Below are 21,134 nucleotides of genomic sequence, written 5' to 3' on the forward strand. Positions count from 1 at the left end.
CACAGCTTACATTTTCCCCCCACAGGGGAAGATGAAAAAAATGGAAAACCTTTTAAGTCATTTATCAGCTTTCTACCATGGGAAAAGAAAGCAGCTGAACAATGTACCCTAGAACTCTTGCCTGCTATAATTGAAGGATGTTTTTTTCTATTATCATTTATGTCTTTGCTTATGGCCCATAAAGAGTCAGATTTAACTGCACTGAAAATTTAAGGGAAAAATATAAAGGATCTTGATGAAACAAAAGTGTTGGTATGAGATGAGCCTTCCAAGGGAAATAAATTACACAAAATCACTCTTTCTGACTCTAAGTATAGGGAGAAATATGTTCAGGGTTGCATAACTACCATGTAAATGTGTTAAGGTCCAGATGCAGAAATTGGCCTAATTGTATATAAGACTATCCACTTATAAATCAGACAGTCTGGACTTATCTTCCCAAGTGTATTTTGGTCCTTTTCTTTTCTCCATCTCCATCACTCCTAACACCTCCCACTCCCACCCCTAAAGAGGAGTAGGGAAAGGAGTGGGGAAGAAGATAGACATTTATCTATTTACATTTATTTAAAAACACTGTTAGGACTTCCCTGGTGGCTCGGTGGTAAAGAAGAATCCACCTGCCAAGCAGGAGACGTGGGTTCTATTCATGGATCGGGAAGATTCCCTGGAGAAGGAAATGGCAACCCACTCCAGTATTCTTGCCTGGGAAATCCCATGGACAGAACAGCCTGGCAACCTACAGTCCACGGGGTTGCAAAAGAGTCAGATACAACACAGCGACTAAACAACAAAATACTGTTACCCTTTTAATTTATGTATTTCATAATATTTTTAGGTGGTGACCCTGCCTTTTATTTAAGATCTACTGAGATAATACCTGGTTGAGTTCCAACATGATAAAGCCCCATGTTCTCTCCTCCTCCCACCATCCTGACGGCCCAAGAGGGATTCTGTTTGGGATGGGTTCTGAGTAGATTTAATTTTTACCTGAAACCTCTATTCCAAGACGGGCTATAGAAAATGGTCAGGACACCCTTTCCATTTATTGATTACTCTTGTTGGAGGCTTGTTATGGACAAAGCTTCCCATATTCATTCCTATTACCAAGTAATTACTGGTCAATTCTAGGGATTTCAAGTTCTTGACGAATTCTACTTTCAAATGATGAATATGAAGACAAAATGTGGCTATATATTTAACTATATAACGGAATATTCTTTGACCATAAAAAGGAATGAGGTACTATTTGTACATGTATCATGTACAATATGGATGAACCTTGAAAACGTTATGCTAAGTGAAAGAAGTCAATCACAAAATACCACATATTTTATGATTCCACTTATATAAAACATTCAGGATAGGCAAAGCTTTAGAGACAGAAAAATTAGTGATGCCTAAAGCTGGAAGGGACGCAGAAATGGGGAAAAAGACAGCTAAAGAGCATATGGTTCTTTGGGGGACAATGAAAATGTTCTAAAATTAACTGTAGTGATGGTTGCACAACTCTGTGAATTTATTTAAATCAATGAATTGTACACTTTAAATGGGTGAGTTGTATGGCATGTGAATTACATCTCAATAAAACTGTTACCAAAAAAGGAAGTGCTTATAATTAAGAAATGCTTCACATTTATGAGACCCCCCCTGATTACTCCCTTTTACTTGGTCTGAAATTTCAAATTAATGGTGATCAAAATAATAAAGAGAATGATCTAGTCCAGCAAAGACGAGCAAATGCTCATTTTGGAAGACTCCAAAATACTGGCTTAGAAATATTAAGAGAAAACATTTTAACACTTTTCATCTTGAAAATTGCTCAAAGCAATTTTCCTTCTCTACAAACTAAATACCCCAAAATAAGGGAATATAAATAAATCACACTAGAACCAAAATAATAAAAACTGCTTCATCCCAAGATATTCATAAGTTTACACATTCTGAAAAACCACTGACAACATCTCATTTCCCTGGCAAAATGTGGGAAAAATTTTTTCTAAGTTTTTAATTATTCTATAAGTAGAAGACAACTATTTTAAGACTAATACAACCAGTTTTGCCACTAAGATGAACATGATTCCACACCATTACTATGCTGACAATATCCAGAAACTTATATGACTCTCTGAGGGTTTTTTTCTTTAATCACTTTCTAAGAGCAACCCTGCACACGAGGCTTAGAAGAAAACAACGGGAAGCCCTCCAATGCAATGTTGGGCAGAAGACTCTGCTCATTCTCCAGCTAGGAAGCTCCCTGGTCACCTGTGAGGCAACACTAGCGCTGACCCAAACTCAGTCAGAAAAATTCCTGGATCACAGACCGTTGTGAACGCTTCTGACTTGTTAAATCCAAAATGACCAAGAGGTCAGCAGTAGGGTTTTGTCAAAAAGATGGAGTATCATGCAACCATTAGAACTGGTACCAGTGACCACTACAGGAAAAGGTTTAAGAAAATGTTACACAAGAAAAGCACAAAATTTTAAAAAGACCTTATAACTGTTGAATATGGTAAAGCAGCGATAAGATCGAATGAAAGTTTTAAGATTCTTATTTCCTTTTATTATGTCGTAAAGTATATTTAATAATGTTTCACTAAACATTCACAGTTTCAGAAGGCAGGATTATTTAGATTGCAAGATTATTTTATTCACTCGGTTTTGAACATATATCTTGTTTTTAAACTTTATCGTTGTCTCTCTAACAATACACACACACACACATATATATATATATATATGTATCTCCTAGGCAGCATTATAGATAGGACAGTCCATCTCAAAGATATCTGCTTCTGTATGTTGGCCTCAGGATGGAGGCAAAGGATTTAACTGGTTCATAGTAATATGGTCAGTTATAAAAATTTACATGTAAAAAAAACATCTGCATCCATGACCGGGTAAATGGATGACAAGTAGACTCCACTGAATTTAGAGATGACACTAAACAGTAAGGCATTAGCTAGATGCTAGAAGTTCTGACTAAAGCTAAATTCCCAATGGAATAAATAATTAAGTTCATCTAGCAGGTATAGATTATGTCCATAAAGCAAAAGAAATAAAGTACAAAAATACACAGAAATACACAAAAGCTTGGCCAAAAATATGCATATTTGCCTCTGAAAATAATGATCAGTTGCTCTCAGTTTCTATTAGGGATCGGCGGCAATGGTCTCAGAATGCAGTCTGAGGGACTTAGGATAACTAATTAAGAAACAACTCAATTGGTTAAAGAAAACACCAGTGCTATCAAATACAGCTGTAAAACCTCCCCATCAAGTTAATTTTCTAAATCAGAGGTTTTCAGCGGGGGTTGGTACCACTCTAGGAGGCATTCTAGAAATTGGCGGGAGTACTTTTATCTCCCAATCTAATCTTTTCCCCTTTCGTGTCTTCTTAATGCCACAGCTACAGCACAATATTGATTTAGTCAAACCTTCTTTTCACTGTGATATAACCAACATACAGAAATATGAGTAAAGTATAAAGACAACTCAGAAGACAGCTGTAAAACAACCCCTATCCAGCATCCCAGAAACCACTCATACGCCCCATCATGATAAGCCATTACTGTTTGTAAAGCAAGTTTTTCCACCCTGATCTCCTTCATAGGTGACTTGGTTATTTTTGACCCTTTATATATAACTTCTTTATAAACTTTAGAATCAACCTATTAAAGTCCACTAAAAAAAAACAGTTGGGTTTATATTAATATTGGTTAAAATTTTTTTATGTGGGTAGGTTATATTTTCTAAAAATTTTATTTCAAGATGGTAAGGGCCATTACAAAATATTTCTTGTAAAAAGGGAATAGTGCGACTGTTAGGGCTAAGAACAAACGTTCTAAATGAAATAAGAACATGGCACTACTCTCCCTTGTTGAATAGGGATTCAATATTCTAAGACCAGAGCTTCAGTTTAAAAAAATGCATTTAAGAAGATCATACTCATATGCAAACCTTTCTAAGACAACATGACTTGCCCACCTAATTATTTTACACAGGGTTTTCTAGGCATAGATATGCCTTGATATCCTTTAGGGGTTTAAGTAATTTTATCAAAATCCATTATTTCTTTTGTCAATTATCAGAAGATGACCAAAGGACACACACACTAATGCCAAACAAGTCATCATACATTAACTCCCCATGTTTATTTTGGCAATTAAAGGCAACCTGGTTAACAAGACTTGGAATACATGAAATCAAGGGATAAAAATTAGTATTTGGATTTTGTATTTAATCATATAATAAGAAAGTATAAATCTGCTAATAAAGGGGTTAAAAGAATGTTTTTGGAATCTTAAAAATTTAATCCAGACCTGTTGGCTTATACATCTAAGATGAGTAAATGATTATATTTTTAAATTGTTCATGACAGGGTCTATGCCATGTTCAGCACTTTCATTTACTGGCTGCATGACCTTGGACAAGTTACTTGATCTTTCAGAAGCTTGGTTTCCTTATAGAAAAATACCGACACAACTTCTTGTATAAATTACTGAAGATGAGTATGCAAAGCGTCTAGGAGCTAGACACTTAAGAGGAACTAAATAAGTGAGAGCCATTAGTATTATTTTTATACTCACTGATTGACTTGTGAATGAGTGAATGAATTTCAATGGATTATGTCTCAAAGGCATTTGCATTTTAAGGCTTTTACTTCTAATTGTGGAATGAAAATCTTTGTCTCCTTTAAAGGAACTTCAGGCATCAGCAAGCAGATGGCATAGTCCATTCAAAATTCATCCCACAAGGTCATACTGTCCATTCAGTTTATAAGCAAGAAATTCTGAAGCAGTTGAAAATTCTCTGCAATACAGGAAAAAAACGTAATATTGCCCAACAATTGGTTCAATGACAAAGCTCCAGCTCATTGTAAATTTTCTGTCAATTATGGACCACAAGTATTAGATTCCCATCCTACTGGGCCTGAATCAGAATGAGTTACAAAAGGTTAATCCATCTTCAAGATATAGAGATATTTTCTACCGGAAATAGTCAAAGGAATATACTAGAAGACAGCATGATGTATAGAAAAAGCAATGAACTTGCAGCCAAGAGAAGTAGGTTTTCATTTTCATTCTAATGCAACATTAGTGTGACATTAGGCAGTACACTAAATTTCTAGAGGTTTCACTCTTTCATCTAAAAATGAGGATGACTTATCATCCCTTCAAGCTTCTTCTAAGCTTTGAGATTCTACGTGAAAGGTATATCTAAGCTGGTGAATGGGAGAGGGAATTGCAGATTGCTCCTTGCAATCACATTGTATTTAACGGCAAGTCCAAACCAGAAGCTGTATCTAATATTATTCATGGTGCCTTTATAAAAACAGGGTCAGGATGGACCTCTGGAAGGAGTTTTCTGGAGCTGCTACAAGCCTATTCCCAGGTGTAGCAGTAAATAATGAAAAATGTCAGATGTGGTACAATGCCTGAACTAGGCAGCACTCCCTTAATGTCACAATTCCTGGGATTCCCAGATTGCCGGGTGAAGTCTCTCTACTCTTTGCCTCCTACACCCCCCAGGCTAGCATGACCTTTCTACAGCAGCCCCATGAAGTTCACATTGATCCTGGGACACTACCTTTATGCACAGTTGATGCTCAGCTCAAGCTGCATATTACAATTACCTGAAGAAATGTGAAAAAAATACTGATGGCAGCCCCACCCCCTACCCCGCCAATTTAGTCAGAGTCTCAGTGAGGTGGGAGGCAATAAGATCTAGACATCAGAATTTTGTAAAAGCTTCCTAAATGATTCCAGTGTACAGTCAGAGTTGGGAAAAGTGCACACTAGGAAAGCAAGGACAGTCATACATGCACAGATTGTCCAAGCACAGGAGGACACTCTCTAGAAGTGAGCAGAGGGAATTCTAGACTGCTAGCAGCACCAAAGCTTTGTTTTTCTAACCTTTGTGTCAAAGTATTTGTATGCGTGTTTATGAGTGTACAAAAGGGTTAGAGTATACTGGTCTCAAGAAAAACTGTCAACAGTAGAGATAATTGTAGGTAATCGAAGACTAACAGAAAAGAAAACCCACAAAGATCTACTTTTGTGTATAAAAGAAATGCTAATTGCGTTCTCTTAGGTCAACCACTCTCTATTTGACTAATTACAATGCAACACAGTAATGATAAGGTATGTTATTATTATTATGACTACTGCGTGTTTTGCATTAACTAGAGTTAAGTTTTATTTTATTACAAGATTAAACTGTTCCTGTTCGCTTAACCTTCATAGCTTGTTACTCCAGAAAAGTGACTGTAACTTTGAGGGAACGCTGCTCCTAGGCACTAGGAAGTGCTAATGTTCAATATTTGCATAAGTGAAGGTACTTTTCCATATTTGCATAAAAAGAGGTAACTAGGTCCCTTCAAAGGTATGAGGGACAAAGCAATTACTCTCCAGGTTAGAGGTTCTAGGAAGGTGGCTTTGTTGAGGGTAGTGGGGGTGAGGATGGGCAGAAAAGGAAAGATGGGGCTGCAAAAATTACTGAGATATATTCCTGATATTTAACTATCAAGAGGTACTTCTACAGAGGACTTTTAAAAAGAGGTGGAGGAACTTGAAGTGACAGCTCTTCTACACAGCGTGGAACAGCCCCTCGTTGAACTGACACTCCCTTCCTTAGGCCCCAAACCTCTGTATGCCCCTCTGTGTTAAAACCTGCTCTATTCAGGAATTTTTAGCACAGTCCATGGGGTCGCAGAGTCAAGACACTGAACTGAGCAACTGAAGTGAACTGAAGCTCTTTGAAAGCTATGACTCACTTCTCTTTGTTTTCCTATGTATTTCTACCACCAAGAGGAATATTTGACACAAAGATCTCAATAATTACGAATAAATGAATGAATTTACGAATGCTTACTATATGACTTAAATAACACAAATCCCTCCTAGCTCAGTCAGGAAAGAATCTGCCTGCAATGCAGGAGACCTGGGTTCAACCCCTGGGTTGGGAAGATCCGCTGGAGAAGGAAATGGCAAGGCCTTCCTTTTGCCTGGAGAATCCCATGGACAGGGGAGCCTGGCTGGCCACGTCCATGGGGACACAAAGAGTGGGACACGACTTAGTGACTAAACACATCTAGTCACAGATGATACAGTCCTTAGACTCTGTCATCTGCTGCATGACTTCTCTCTACAAGTCCACTGTGTTTCTATCTAGGTTTCTGAAGACCTTTATTAAGGACAGAGCTTAGAGCAGAACCCTGTGATATTTCTGTCACCAGAAACCAGCATTAAGTGGGGGTCACTGATTCAGAAGCCAGCACTCTGAGTGTAATTGCACCCTTTTATCAAGTGCCTTGCACAAATACAGTCTTAAATGTTAGCTCATCCTTTATCTAAAAAATGCCATAAAAAACACCACCAAAATTTTGCCGAACTCCAGATACACTGTTTTTTATAGCCTACCCTGATTTTCTTACAAAACTCTAAAAGAAAATCCATTTAGTTGGAAATAACTTATTTTTAGACAACTCAAACTGGCTATTAGAACTATGCATTTTTCCCTAAATGCTCATAAACCATCAGGTTAATTGCTAGTTCTAGAGTTTTGCTAGGGATAAAAATCAGGCCTGTTGCTATTTGTATATAGAATTGCTTCTTTTGAGGGGAAAAAAATCACCTGTAGTATTAGCCATCAAGCTAGCAATCATGGTGAGTGAAAATTCCAAAATCAGATCTGAATGTCCTCTGAGTTCCCAGGGATGTAATTTAGTAAGAGCCTGAGTGTACAACTATTTTAAAGCAGTAGATATATCCTTGCTTTTCCTTTGACTCTCTTACCCACCCTGGGCTTCAATTTCTTCTCAAAAATGTTTGTTTTTTTCCCTTTCCTGTTTAAAGGCCAAACTCCTTACCAAGGAAGGAGTTTAAAATAAACCTAAAGATAAAAGATAAAAGTTTAATAATTATGTTTTATCACTGGTAGCAAATAGTATCATACCTTCTTTGCTATGTGAGGTCTATCCCTTCCTTATCTTTTCCTTATGGTTCAGAATGTGGTTCTGAATTTTTTTAAACCGATTTGTGTTGCCTATAGCATTTGTTTAGATCCTCTCACCTGGGTTTGATCCCTGGGTTGGGAAGATCCCCTGGAGAGGGGAACAGCTACCCACTCCAGTATTCTGGCCTGGAGAAGTCCATGGACTGTATATTTCATGGGGTCGCAAAGACTGAGTGACTTTCACTTTCACTTTTCAACTCATTATGAATAAATACTTCAAGTCCTCCTGCATCTCTTATTCTCTAATGACTTCACCTTATTCTTTGTTTTACAAAGTATGCAAATTAAAATTACCATCACCCCATCCCCAAATCTGCCATCTGACTTTTGTGTCCATACTCTGACTTGCGTCCATTTACAATGGAAGAAGTATCTCTGCTCTTTCAGTGTCTCTGTTGGATCATACACTTTTTTGAATATTCAAGGACTTTGTTCTTATAATTATTCCCTTTCTCTCTTATATCATAAAATTCTCCCTCTCTACTGAATCATTCCAATTAGCATACAAATGTGTCTTAATACTCCCATATTAAAACAACCTTCCCAAGACATCTCCCACCCCCTATCCCTCTCTGGTTACTGCCCCATTTCTTCCCTCCCCATTCTTTCTAATCACTCCAATTCGGACTTCATTCCCACCTTTCCACTGAAATGGCTTGTCAAGGTTACCATCAATTTACCTTTATCAAATCCAACAGTCAGGTTTGTCCTCCTTTTTACTCTTATTTTACTTTCAGCATCATTTGGTATGGTCAACTTTTTCTCTTTTAATGTTTTCTATACTTTGCTTCCAAGATGCCACACTCTTCAGGTTCCTCTCCAGTCTCAACAGCTCCTTCTTTGTTCTTTGCAGACTCAGCCTCTTCTTGACCTCTAAATACCAGAGGGCCCATTCCTCAGTTCCTACCCTTCTTTTCCCCTCTCTCCATGAGCAGCCTCATCCAGTCCACTGGTTTTAAATATCCACCAATATGCTGGTAACTATCAAAGTTAATATTCAATCCTTGCTTCTATCCTGAGCTCCAGACTTATATATCCCGTTGCCTATTCAACATCTCACTTGGATATATACTATTACCAACATTATTGATAATAATATTAATAGCAGCTTCCCTGATGGCTCAGAGGTAAAGAATCTGCCTGCAAGACCCTGGTTCGATTCCTTGGTTGGGAAGATCCCTGGAGAAGGGAATGGCAACTCATTCTAGTAATCTTGCCTGGAGAATCCAATGGACAGAGGAGCATGGCGGCCTACAGTCCATGGGGTCACACAGAGTTGGACACGACTGAAGCGACTAAGCAGCAGCAGCACAGTAGCAACAGCTAACTAACACTGACTGAGAAGTTAATGTGTATGCAATCCTGAAAGAGATGGGCGTACCAGACCACCTGACCTGCCTCTTGAGAAACCTGTATGCAGGTCAGGAAGCAACAGTTAGAACTGGACACAGAACAACAGACTGGTTCCAAATAGGGAAAGGAGTACGTCAAGACTGTATATTGTCACCCTGCTTATTTAACTTATATGCAGAGTACATCATGAGAAATGCTGGGCTGGAAGAAGCACAAGCTGGAATCAAGATTGCCGGGAGAAAAAAAAAAAGATTGACGGGAGAAATATCAATAACCTCAGATACGCAGATGACACCACCCTTATGGCAGAAAGTGAAGAAGAACTAAAGAGCCTCTTCCTGAAAGTGAAAGAGGAGAGTGAAAAAGTTGGCTTAAAGCTCAACATTCAGAAAACTAAGATCATGGCATCCGGTCCCATCACTTCATGGCAAATAGATGGGGAAACAGTGGAAACAGTGGCTGACTTTATTTTTGGGGGCTCCAAAATCACTGCATATGGTGATTGCAGCCATGAAATTAAAAGATGCTTACTCCTTAGAAGGAAGGTTATGACCAACCTAGACAGCATATTAAAAAGTAGAGACATTACTTTGCCAACAAAGGTCCATCTAGTCAAGGCTATGGTTTTTCCAGTGGTCATGTATGGATGTGAGAGTTGCATTATAAAGAAAGCTGAGTGCCGAAGAACTGATGCTTTTAAACTGTAGTGTTGGAGAAGACTCTTGAGAGTCCCTTGGATTATAAGGAGATCCAACCAGTCCATCCTAAAGGAGATCAGTCCTGGCTGTTCATTGGAAGGACTGATGTTGAAGCTGAAACTCCAACACTTTGGCAACCTGATGCGAAGAGCTGACTCATTTGAAAAGACCCTGATGCTGGGAAGGATTGAGGGTAGGAGGAGAAGGGGACGACAGAGGATGAGATGGTTGGATGGCATCACCGACTCAATGGACATGAGTCTGGGTGACCTCCAGGAGCTGGTGATGGACAGGGAGGCCTGGCATGCTGCGGTTCATGGGGTCGCAAAGAGTTGGACATGACTGAGCGACTGAACTGAACTGAATCCTATTTTAAGCGCCTCAGGGATATTAATTAATTAAAATTTTACATCAGTCATATGGCATAGGTTTGGTTACCATCACCATTTTACAGATGAGGACACTGAAACCATTTGTTCAACAGCCATCACAGCTAGAAAGTGTCAGAACCACATATTTCAAAATTAACTTGGCTAAAACAAAACCTTCTGATTTCCATTCTTCAAACCTGCTCCTCCCCATGGTCCTTCTATCATTCATCCACATGCTCAAACCAAAAACTTCTCTCCTCCCTTCTGTTTCTACTCTATTAACGAATTCTGAATATATCTTCAATCAGACATTCACAGCATTCCATTTCCATGACTAGCACCCAAGGCCCCACTGCCATCACTTCTCCTCCAGGGCATGGTCTCTCTGCATCTACTCCTGTCTGTCTCTATGTTCACTACAACAAAAGAAAAAACTGGGAGGAAGGGGTCTTTAAAATATTCTGATAGCAAGCCATCTCACTCGGGGACCCTACATGATCGGGCGGGCACCGTGCCAAACCTCCAACTTCACCTACTGCCACCCTCCCTCTTGCCACAGGGCCTTCCTTCTGGTTCTGACACACCAAGCTCATCCTAACACTGTGACTTTTCAAGGGTACTCCTGCCTGAAATGCCTCACCCTGAGATTTTTACTTACTGATTCCTTCCTGTCACGCAAGCCTCAGCTCAAATTTTATCTTCTCTGACTACCCAATTTAAAGTTTCCCACTTCTCTACCATGTTTTACCAATATTTTCTTGCAGTGTTCATATATGAAACTGTCATATTTACTTGTTTTTCTATTGTCTGTCTTTCCTCCACCAGAAAATATATGCTCCACAACAACGGGGACCATCTCTGTTGGTTCACTGCTGTGTATCCTCAGTGACTGGAACAGAGAGTACTTGGCACTCAAGCTCAATGAGTGCACCCAAATTCAAAGAACTCTCTCTAGTAATAGTCTGTATTGAGACAGTGTGTGATTACACATCAAATTTCATTTCAGTTGTTTCATGGATGTATATATGCATACGTGTGTATAGATAGATAGATACAGATATATAGACAACACAATGTAGATAAAAGATAAGGATATAGAAGCAATGTGTGAGACCTGGGTTCAATAACTGGGTCAGAAAGATCCTCTGGAGAAGGCAATGGCAACCCACTCCAGTATTCTTGTCTGGAGAATACCACGGACAGAGGAGCCTGATGGGCTACGGCTACAGTCCATGGGGTCATAGAGTCGGTCAAAAGTGAGCGACTAACATATAGAAGCAATATCTATACATACAGAAGCAATCTCTATACATAGAAAACTCTCAGAGAACAGGAAGTATGCTTTAATTTGGTGTCCCATAGGTTCTAGGAATACATACAATGCTTAACTCAATGTTCCTTTGGCTCCCTGTGAGCCCAGAGAAACACTCAGGTTGTTCAGTTTTCCTCTAAGCCTTTAACAAGAATGAGACACAGAAGATTGCTAAATTTTATCTTACAGAAAGAAAAAAATCTTGAACACTCTAACAAACAAAAACAACTGACCTTTAGAACAGAAGCACCCCATAGATCTCTAATAATATATTGAGGCATAAGAATATTCTGTTAAAAACACAAATCTAAGGGAACTTTCAATATTAACATTCCAATTATAAAGTTAACAATGTGGAACAAAATCATTTAATGTCATACATCTTTTAGATATCTTAAACCTGAAAGTTATACAGAATCTCTTCCTAGTACTGATAAATAAGATTAAAAAGTAGATAAATAAGAGACTCAATTTTATTAAAAGGTTAAAAAAAATGAAGCTAAGAGTTAAGGATTCCTGCTATAGATAACAGAAGTAGCAGAGTGAGGAACATTCAAAAAGACGAACTCCAATTTTCCACCTTAAATCCAAATTTCCCACTCATCCCCCTCCCCCTAATATTTTACTGTCCAACACTTCAAGGAACGGCTACAGAATCTTATAAATGAAACTAATGAGTGCTCGCTTCGGCAGCACATATACTAAAATTGGAACGATACAGAGAAGATTAGCATGGCCCCTGCGCAAGGATGACACGCAGATTCGTGAAGCGTTCCATATTTTTTAAAAAAAAAAAACAAAAAAAAAAAAAAGAAACTAATGAGGCAACAGCCATCCAAATTCTAATTTGTATATATTTTAACATGAACATTTTCATTCATGGAGTTTTCACTTAAGAAAAGCGAGCAGGACAGTTTTGTATGCCTTGCTCCCCAGCCCTGTACTCTTCCCTCAGCAAGACCCAGAGCCTCTCTGTGAGAGTCAGCTGTTGGCTTTATTCAAGTCACAGCGTGAGCCCCTCGCAGTATCTGTAAACAGCAAGTGCTATGAATTACAAGTCCACAACAACGATAGCTGCGGTCATAGGAACACACGTGTGCACCCTTCTCAAGCATCCAGCTTTCTCTTAACTTCCTATGATACCTAAAGCATGCCAGGTTCTTCTATCCTCCTAAAGACGCAGAATCACACATGGTATCAAAAGCAGCTGATGGGCACTTCCCTAGTGGCTCAGTGGTAGACGGTTCCCCTGCCAGTGCGGGAGACCTGGGCTCGATCCCTATCAGTGATTTGCTCCCACATGCCATGAAGCGACTAAGTCCGTGAGCCACAGCTATTAAGCCTGTGCCCTAGAGCCGAGGAGCTGCAACTACTGAGCCCACGTGCCGCAGCTTCTGAAACCCACGTGTCCTGCAGCCCGTGCTCTGCAACAAGAAAAGCCACCACAATGAGAAGCCTACACACTTCAACAAAGAGTAACCCCTGCTCGCCGCAACTAGAGAAAAGTATAAGCAGCAACAAAGACCCAGCACAGCCTAAAATAAAATAAATTAAAATTTTAAAAAATGACAGTACATCATACAGCTGATAATGTGTACCACAGTAATGTATCAGTTAAAACAAATTACAATAAATCCAAGGCTTAAGGGGTAGGAGTATATAAATGCAGAGTCTATAATGACAAGCTGTGCATGTTTTAAGACTGAAAGGTCATGGTGACACAAAGATAAAGGGAGAACAAGGACATTAATGACAAGGCGCCCCGGATGTGCCCCACTGCCCTAGAGCAGCCATGGGGGGTGACAGCAACTGGCCACTCCTCACAAGAGGGAAGGGGGTTCTAATCAGTTATCTTGCCCCTGGTTTCGAGACTCTGACGTTTATCAACTGTAGTATCTGTCAGCTCCCAACCGCTTGAGGAAGAAGAAATATAGAAAGATGCAAATATCTTATTTGGATTCATGTTCTCTTCCCATTATTATTAATTTTTACTACTAGTCACTGAAAAGAAGTGTGAAAATAATATCTGTCTTTTTCTGAGTTTACTGTTATTTCTTTGAAAAAGAAAGACATTTTGAGAAGGACTATGAGAGCTGTAATACTCTTTCCACATGTTTTCGGATGCAGTCATCTTTAATCTGATATCCAAGACATATCTGTCTTACTTTGCAATGCTCATAAAGTGAAGATTCTAGGCTTTTGTTCAGTACATAGTTCACGTACAGAAGAAGGTTTCATTAATAACAATTAAGGGAGAAAGATCACACTGAAATGTACAAGATTAACCCTGAATACAAATTTAAAGCATGGGACAGTTTTCAAATAGGGATCTCTGTATATAAGATTTGAAAAATCAAGCAAACAAGTCTCTTCTCTGGAGAGGGATACAAAGTAAAGAGGGAAGCAGAAAAGGCAAAGGGAAGCAGCCTGTGTTAAAGGGTGATATGTCAGACCCAGTCTCAGATTTGAAGAAATCTTTTCAAAGCCACCAGCTGGATGAGTGTTAGAGCTGGAATTCTAATATAAACAAAACCCACAGCTCCAAAGCCTAGTGGTCTCTGGGGACAGAGAAGGGAGGATATTTTCACGTACGTCCACAGCACTGATTCTGACGTTCTAAAACTGTAGAAAGACAGGACTTTAAGAATGCCACCACTGGGAATTCCCTGGAGGTCCGGTGTAAGGGCTCAGGGCTTTCACTGCCAGGGCCTAGGTTCAGTCTCGGGGGGGATCTAAGATTCTGCAAGCGTGGCCACACACACACATACACACACACGAGTGCTACTACTGTCTCACCACTCTAGAGCAAGTTAGTACATATAAAACCTGTGTTCAGAGAGAAACAGTTGAAGTAGGGAGATGATGGTCACCATCTCACTACAAGGTACAGACTGGCAGCTAACAACCTTTCAGCACTAAGATGGCAAGTATATAACTCCAATTCTTCAGCAGGGCTATGAGAATGACAGGCCACAAGTTCAGAGCAGAGCAAGTGAAAAGCACTACTCAAAACATCTCCCACAAACTACCAATAAGACAATATTTTCAAGTAGAAATACTACTGGGAAATAAGCCTTGGGGTCCTTTAAGCCTCAGTTAGATAAACAGATTCTTTCCTCTGACACCTACAAAGGAAGAGAGGCCTTCATTCTCTCAATAGTCCAAATGTGTTTACTGAGCACCTGCTCTGTGTCATGTATAGTTCTAGATCTTGGGAAGCTTCATTTTAGTGGGAAACATAAAACAAATTTTAAAAATACAAAATAAACTAGTAAATATACACAATACATGGTGATGAATGCTATGGAAAAAAACAAAACAGTAAAGGACATAGGCATTTGGCAATTTTCAAAATAGGGTAGTCAGAGAAGGTCTATCTGAAAAAATGACATATGAGTGAAGACTTGGGGTAAAGAAATGAGCCATGCAGTTATCTGGAGGAAAAAGTTTCTAGCAGAGGGAAGAACAAATTCAAAGGTCCTGAGGCAAGAGCACCTGTGTGTTCAAGGACAGAAGAAAGGTCAGTGTGGCTGGAGTAGAGAAAATAAGGAAAAGAGCAGGAAAAAACAAAGCACCCCTCCCCCAAAAACAAAAACACAGCCCAAGAGGTGATGAGCACCACATCTGCAGGGCCTTGGAGACTATGGAGTGAGGGCTGTTTAAATAGTGAGCAAAGATCAGGTCAGGAATCATTCTGAAAGCAGGACTAATAGGACTCATTAACGGACTAGATGATGTCAAGGTTTTTGGCCTGAGCCAAAGGATGGACTTGCTATCTATTGAAACACGAAAGACTGTGGAAGGGGGATTCTAGCAGCCAGCCCAGGAATGTGACTTTGTTTATGTTACATTTCAGATGTCCATTCGACATTCAAGTAAAGGTGTCAGGTGAGCAGTTGAATTTATGAGTCTGGAGTTCAACAGAAAAGTCTGGACTCAATATATAAATTTGGGAGCCCAGAAATGGTTTACAGCCGTGAAGCCTGGATGAGTGTGAGCATGACAAACAGGAGGACAGAGGGTCATGGACAGAGTCCAGGGCACTTCAGTTTTAGAGGTCAGGGAAACAGGAGGAACTGGTGACATGGACAAGGACTCAGAGCAGACCACTGGGCTCAGCACTGTAGACATAATCGGTGATCTTGACAAGGGCAGATTGGCGGTGCAGTATGACAGGAGGAAGAAGTTTAAAAGAGAATAGGACAACTTCTGGACAACTTTCTTAATACTTCTATAAAGTGACAAACTTTGTTGAACAAGCTATCTAAATTCCTCCCATCAAGTCCCTACTAAATTATAAAAAGACAAGCACCATTAGTGTTAATGATATGTTTATTGAATATTATAGCTAACATATCACTGTTAGGTTATGTCAAATTTATGGCATAGCAGACACATGTTTAATGTGTAGAATGTCTACTTTACACTGCATCAGGGTCTCCATACCACACATACTAATCAAACATTTATGCATATTTTATAATCTTTTAAAGGATAATGTGATATAATAGAACACTGATCAGGGAGCCAGCAGATCTGGGTTCCACTCCTGGTTCTTCCCTTAACTAGCTGTATAAATTCTGAAAACCACCAGCATCTCTGGACTTCTTTATTAAATGTAAAATGAGTGGGTTAGACTAGATCATTTATAAGCCTTTCTGCAACCTCAAAATCATGACTTTCAGCAATTTCAAGAGCCGAAAAATGTTTTATTTGATGTGCTTTGCTTTTTCAATTTATCAATAGCTTTGACCAAATCTAGAATTTTTTGATGCTGGTCTAAGTTAGCAAAGTAATTTACACGTGTATTTTTCCTATAGAAAACTATAATCCTTTTTATCGTATGATCCCCAGAAACACCCTGTGGAGAAGTGGAGAAGCTTAGTGACTGCCTATGAAGGCAATAAAGAGAATTGTAACCCTGAGGATTAAAAACTACTAGTCCACAGAACTCAGAACACACACTACAGTAAGAGAGACCTCTCGGGGAGCATTACTCTTGGCGACCCGACCCAGGCCCCAAGTGCTGGGGCACCACCGAAGCTCTAAAGGGGTCAGGTTAGGGGTTGGTTTCCATTTTTCTTGGGTGCTAATGGTTCCTTTGTATGTATCTAGCTCCTTCCCATTTCTTTACCAATTCTCACAATGTTTTTTAGGGGAAAAGGTGGTTGCAAGAGGCTTCTGAACAGAGAATCCTATCTTATAGAGAGTTACAGAGAGGAAAACCTATCACCTCCATCCTGGGGGATACAGGGAAGAAAACAATAGCTAACATTTACTGAGTTTTAACTATATGCCAGATACTCTTCAGAGTGATTTCCATGTAGTGTCTTGTTATTCCTGACAACAACCTAGGAAGCAGATGTTATCAACAGTCCAATTTTACATATGGCACGAACTAAAATAAGACATACAATTACACAGCCCAAAATTATAGCTAAGAGGTAAACCAGACACTCCCTTAAGCATGAAGCTTCATCTACAAAATTCCTCAGAGAAGGCCAAAGTTTCTATTTTAAGGGCCCAGGTGAAATCATGGCAAGAAAGAATGGCTTCTCCTTATTAGAATGTACAGAAATACATATTACAAAACCATGGCCCTTTAATAATGCTGGTTGGAAAGCAGGGTTTTTTTGTTAGACTCCATTTTTCTGTTGGGACAGGATTTAGTCTGTAATAGACCTGAACTCATACAGTAAGAATCTTGCTGTATGTATAAAAGAAAAACAAAAGTACTGAGTTCCTAGAAAAAAGATACCCATGCTAATATGATGCCATCAGAATTTTCACCCTATCTGCTCTGCTCAGCAACAGACGCACCTTTCCTATGAGGAAGGAAAGGTGGAGGGAGTAACACAGAACAGTCTCACTTGAGATGTGGAAAACAGAAGTGGCAAGGCTTTTTAAAAAACAAAAAAACATTGTAAGGAGCTCAAGCCAGACAGAATCATCTTGATTTCTGCTTTGTATGTCAAGCAAATATTTACTTAGCAGGCAAATGGATTGTGGTGATAGGACCTTGTGACACAGAGGGCGACATAAACAATTTCCCAAACAAGACCGGACAACACTTCTATACTGACTTAATCAGAGAAAAATAGATTCAAGTCTCCATGAGGAATACCAACAAAGACTGAAACCCTGACATTACAGACAGATATCCTCTATGAACCGAAAAGCAAATACATAAAACACTTAAGCTGAGTCTAGGCTGGTCTTACATCTATGTGGAAGGAGTGAGAATGTATCTATCTATTAAAAAAAACTTTCTTAAAATAGATATTTTTAAAAATCTTTTGGGGTGATCCACATCAAAGTTTTTTTTTTTTCCCTTTAAATATACACACTTGAACAGAAAAAGCACACGAATGACTACATATTGAAATAAATTCTATCATCAGCAGATCTTGAAATGAATGCATGGAATTTATAATTCCAGAAGACATTTGTATTGACATAGTTACTATATAATCTGGTGAGATGGCTATATCAGGAGGGACAAAAGACCATGTGCTACCTTTCAGCTAATAAAATTTATCGAGTATGTGTGTGTATATATATATATATATACACACATACACACACACACATTTATATATGTATATTGCTGAAGAGAAAAAAAATTGAAAAACTGTTCTCGAAGCACACAATCTAGGTAGTAGTTGAAAAAGCACATTTAAATGTCAGTAATAAAATTCCTCTCCCACCTGACAGAGGAGTTACTGGTCCTCCCAGGAAAGCTCTCACTGAAGCCAAGGGTAAAATTAGAGCAAAACAAAGGCAAGACACCTGAATGTTGAGGACCTCACCCACATGAATCAGGTACCTGGGCATCGTTTGTCTAGCAGAAGACACAACATGCTCAGTCAGAGTGAACCTGCACCAGAGACTGACCACAGAAACGCATCCTCCTTAAAAATGCACCCTGTTCTCCACCCACACTGCTCAGGGAATCAACATTTTACGACTGCTCTTACAAGAATTTGCTTAGTGTCTGTCTTCTCAGCAAGCGGTGAAGTGGACTCTGTTCACGGACCGCTCTTGCTCACCTCTGACACCTGCATTTACTGAGTGCCAAATGTACACCAGGCACTGAGCACATCTTTACATTTATGATTTCAGTTAGTCCTAGACTCTATGAGGCAGGCCTAGTATTAGCCATTTTATGTTACGGATCCAGAAACTGAGGCTCAGAGAAGCAGGACTCAAAGTCACATAGTCGAATATGAACCCAGGTCTGTTTGATGCCACAGCAAAGGTTCACTATACTAAATAGCTAGGCAGGGTGGGATCAATCTCCCCAACACGTTCTGACAAGCTGTAGGTCAAATCCTGCATACCAATCTAGGCAAATTAAAATAGGGATGGCAAAAATTCCTGAGCACCAGGCCAATTAGAAAGCCTGAATTATCCTTAAAAAAAAAAAAAAAAATCCTTGTTTTAAAAAAAACAACAACAATAACTCTTCCTTGTGTAATTTATATTTTTCTTCTTTATTAATGGCAATTTTACAACTCATTAAAAGAACTGTCATTGCTCAGATTTTTGCCAAGAGAACTTAACTGCAGTTCTTTTGTTTTTTTTTAAGTAAATGAAAATATATCAAGCTCTATAAAAGTCGACTAGCACTAAGAGGAAATGCTGCAGTAAAGACTCCGAAAAGGCCTGCTGCTTTGTTAATGGAAGTATATATGACCCGTCAATTAGAGACAAGGAATTTGGGTCAGCATATATAGCCATTTGTTACAATTCAGATGCCAATTTTGGTATCAGAAAACTAGGAGACTCAAGGGACTTTTCAATCATCTGGTATAACAGGCAACAAACAAAAGATGTTGCAAATTATTCAGCAAAGTCAAAAAGAAACTAAAACGCTCGTATTATTTGGAAAGTGGGCTGGGTTCATGTAAAGCCCACTGGCATCCTTATTCTAGAAGAAAAATACCAGCAGGAGAAGAAACAAGTGCTCTAATGGTCATCAACAATTCCACATGTTGTGAAACAGCAAGAAAGTGGAAAAGTTCAAGGACATAAATGTATGGATCTTGCCCAGTCTCACTGAACTTTGACCCAAAGGAACTAATGACTAGACATCTTTTCTGAATAATAAGATTACAAAACAAGAAAAATTATTACAAGACTTCCTACAGAGAAAGACAAAAACACTATCTCCCCCTCCCCTTTGCCCTACCCACCAGCCTCTTATTAGAAGAAGGCTATATGATATACTTTGTCATATTAGGAATATACCTTATCTTGAAAAAAATTACAGTTAAGTTTTTCTGGGGGTAAACTCAAAGAAGTTGGTGGATTAAAAAAAAAAGTCAAGTTAAAACTGCAGCCACTGGAGAATGAAACCCACAGGAAGATACATGAACATTCTTCAGTCCTGCTTCACTAGCTTTGAGAGAGACACAGAGACCTACATTTACATAACCCTCTAAAAGGTGATTTATGATTTAAATTCAGCTTGTTCAGCTTCAGCTCTGGTTAACTTAACCCCAGAGCCCAAGCCTAAAAATGTTCTGTAGCAACCAGAGGAGTGTCAAGGGCCCCACAAGAGGAAGACGAGGGGTGGAAATGACTGACTTTACTCTGTCCCTCAGCCAAAGTCCCTCCTCTGCTGCCCAGATTCTCCAGGACTGTATCACATTTGCCCTACCGAAAAAAACCTGGAAGGGAATAAATGTTCGGATAAGCCCTCTAACCTGACATATGCAAAATTTTTAACTGCAAGGAAAGGGAAAAAAAAAAAGAAAGAGAAGGGGAGAGAGAAAGACATAAGAGAGAAGATAGGAGATGCATATTTTTATAAGCCAAGGTGGAGGGTAAAATTAAGCATGGGAGAATAAAAGGGACAAGAACAGTATTCTCCCTCACTCTATTGAAAGTGGAAGTGAAAGTGAAGTCACTCAGTCGTGTCCGACTCTTTGTGACCCCATGGACTGTAGCCTACCAGGCTCCTCAGTCCGTGGAATTTTCCAGGCAAGAGTACTGGAGTGGGTTGCCATTTCCTTCTCCAGGGGATCTTCCCGACCCAGGGATCAAACCTGGGTCTCCAGCACTACAGATAGACGCTTTACTGTCTGAGCCACTAATTTAGAAGCTAACAACTACCAAGCACACAAGCCAGTTCCAGTCCCTTCCTTTCCTCGGTGGTACATAAGCTCTTCATAAAGGTTATTCCAATCAACCCTTTGTCCCCATGTTTCCATTACAATATTTATGAGGACCATATGAGGAAATAATTGATAAAACCACATGGCTCATTTGGGTACTACTCACTCACAACTCAGAGACCATGCAGTAATAATGTTTCGTTCTGGGCACGACACTTTACCAAGGTCACAGAGAAACTGGAATGCACTCAGAGGCAAGCATCCAGGAC

The 21,134-nt window shown here is 39.4% G+C and overlaps 1 protein-coding gene and 1 non-coding gene across 4 annotated transcripts in view; one reads left to right on the plus strand and one right to left on the minus strand.

The window, feature by feature from the left end:
- Nucleotides 1-21,134, minus strand: part of BTBD9 (BTB domain containing 9) — a 394,620-nt gene that overhangs the window by 217,471 nt on the left and 156,015 nt on the right. The gene's annotated exons all lie outside the window — the stretch shown is intronic.
- Nucleotides 12,424-12,530, plus strand: LOC122697936. Its single transcript, XR_006342257.1, has one exon. It is a non-coding gene; the product is annotated as a U6 spliceosomal RNA (small nuclear RNA).

The sequence above is a fragment of the Cervus elaphus genome, chromosome 7, assembly GCF_910594005.1.
Source record: "Cervus elaphus chromosome 7, mCerEla1.1, whole genome shotgun sequence".
Taxonomy (NCBI): domain Eukaryota; kingdom Metazoa; phylum Chordata; class Mammalia; order Artiodactyla; family Cervidae; genus Cervus; species Cervus elaphus.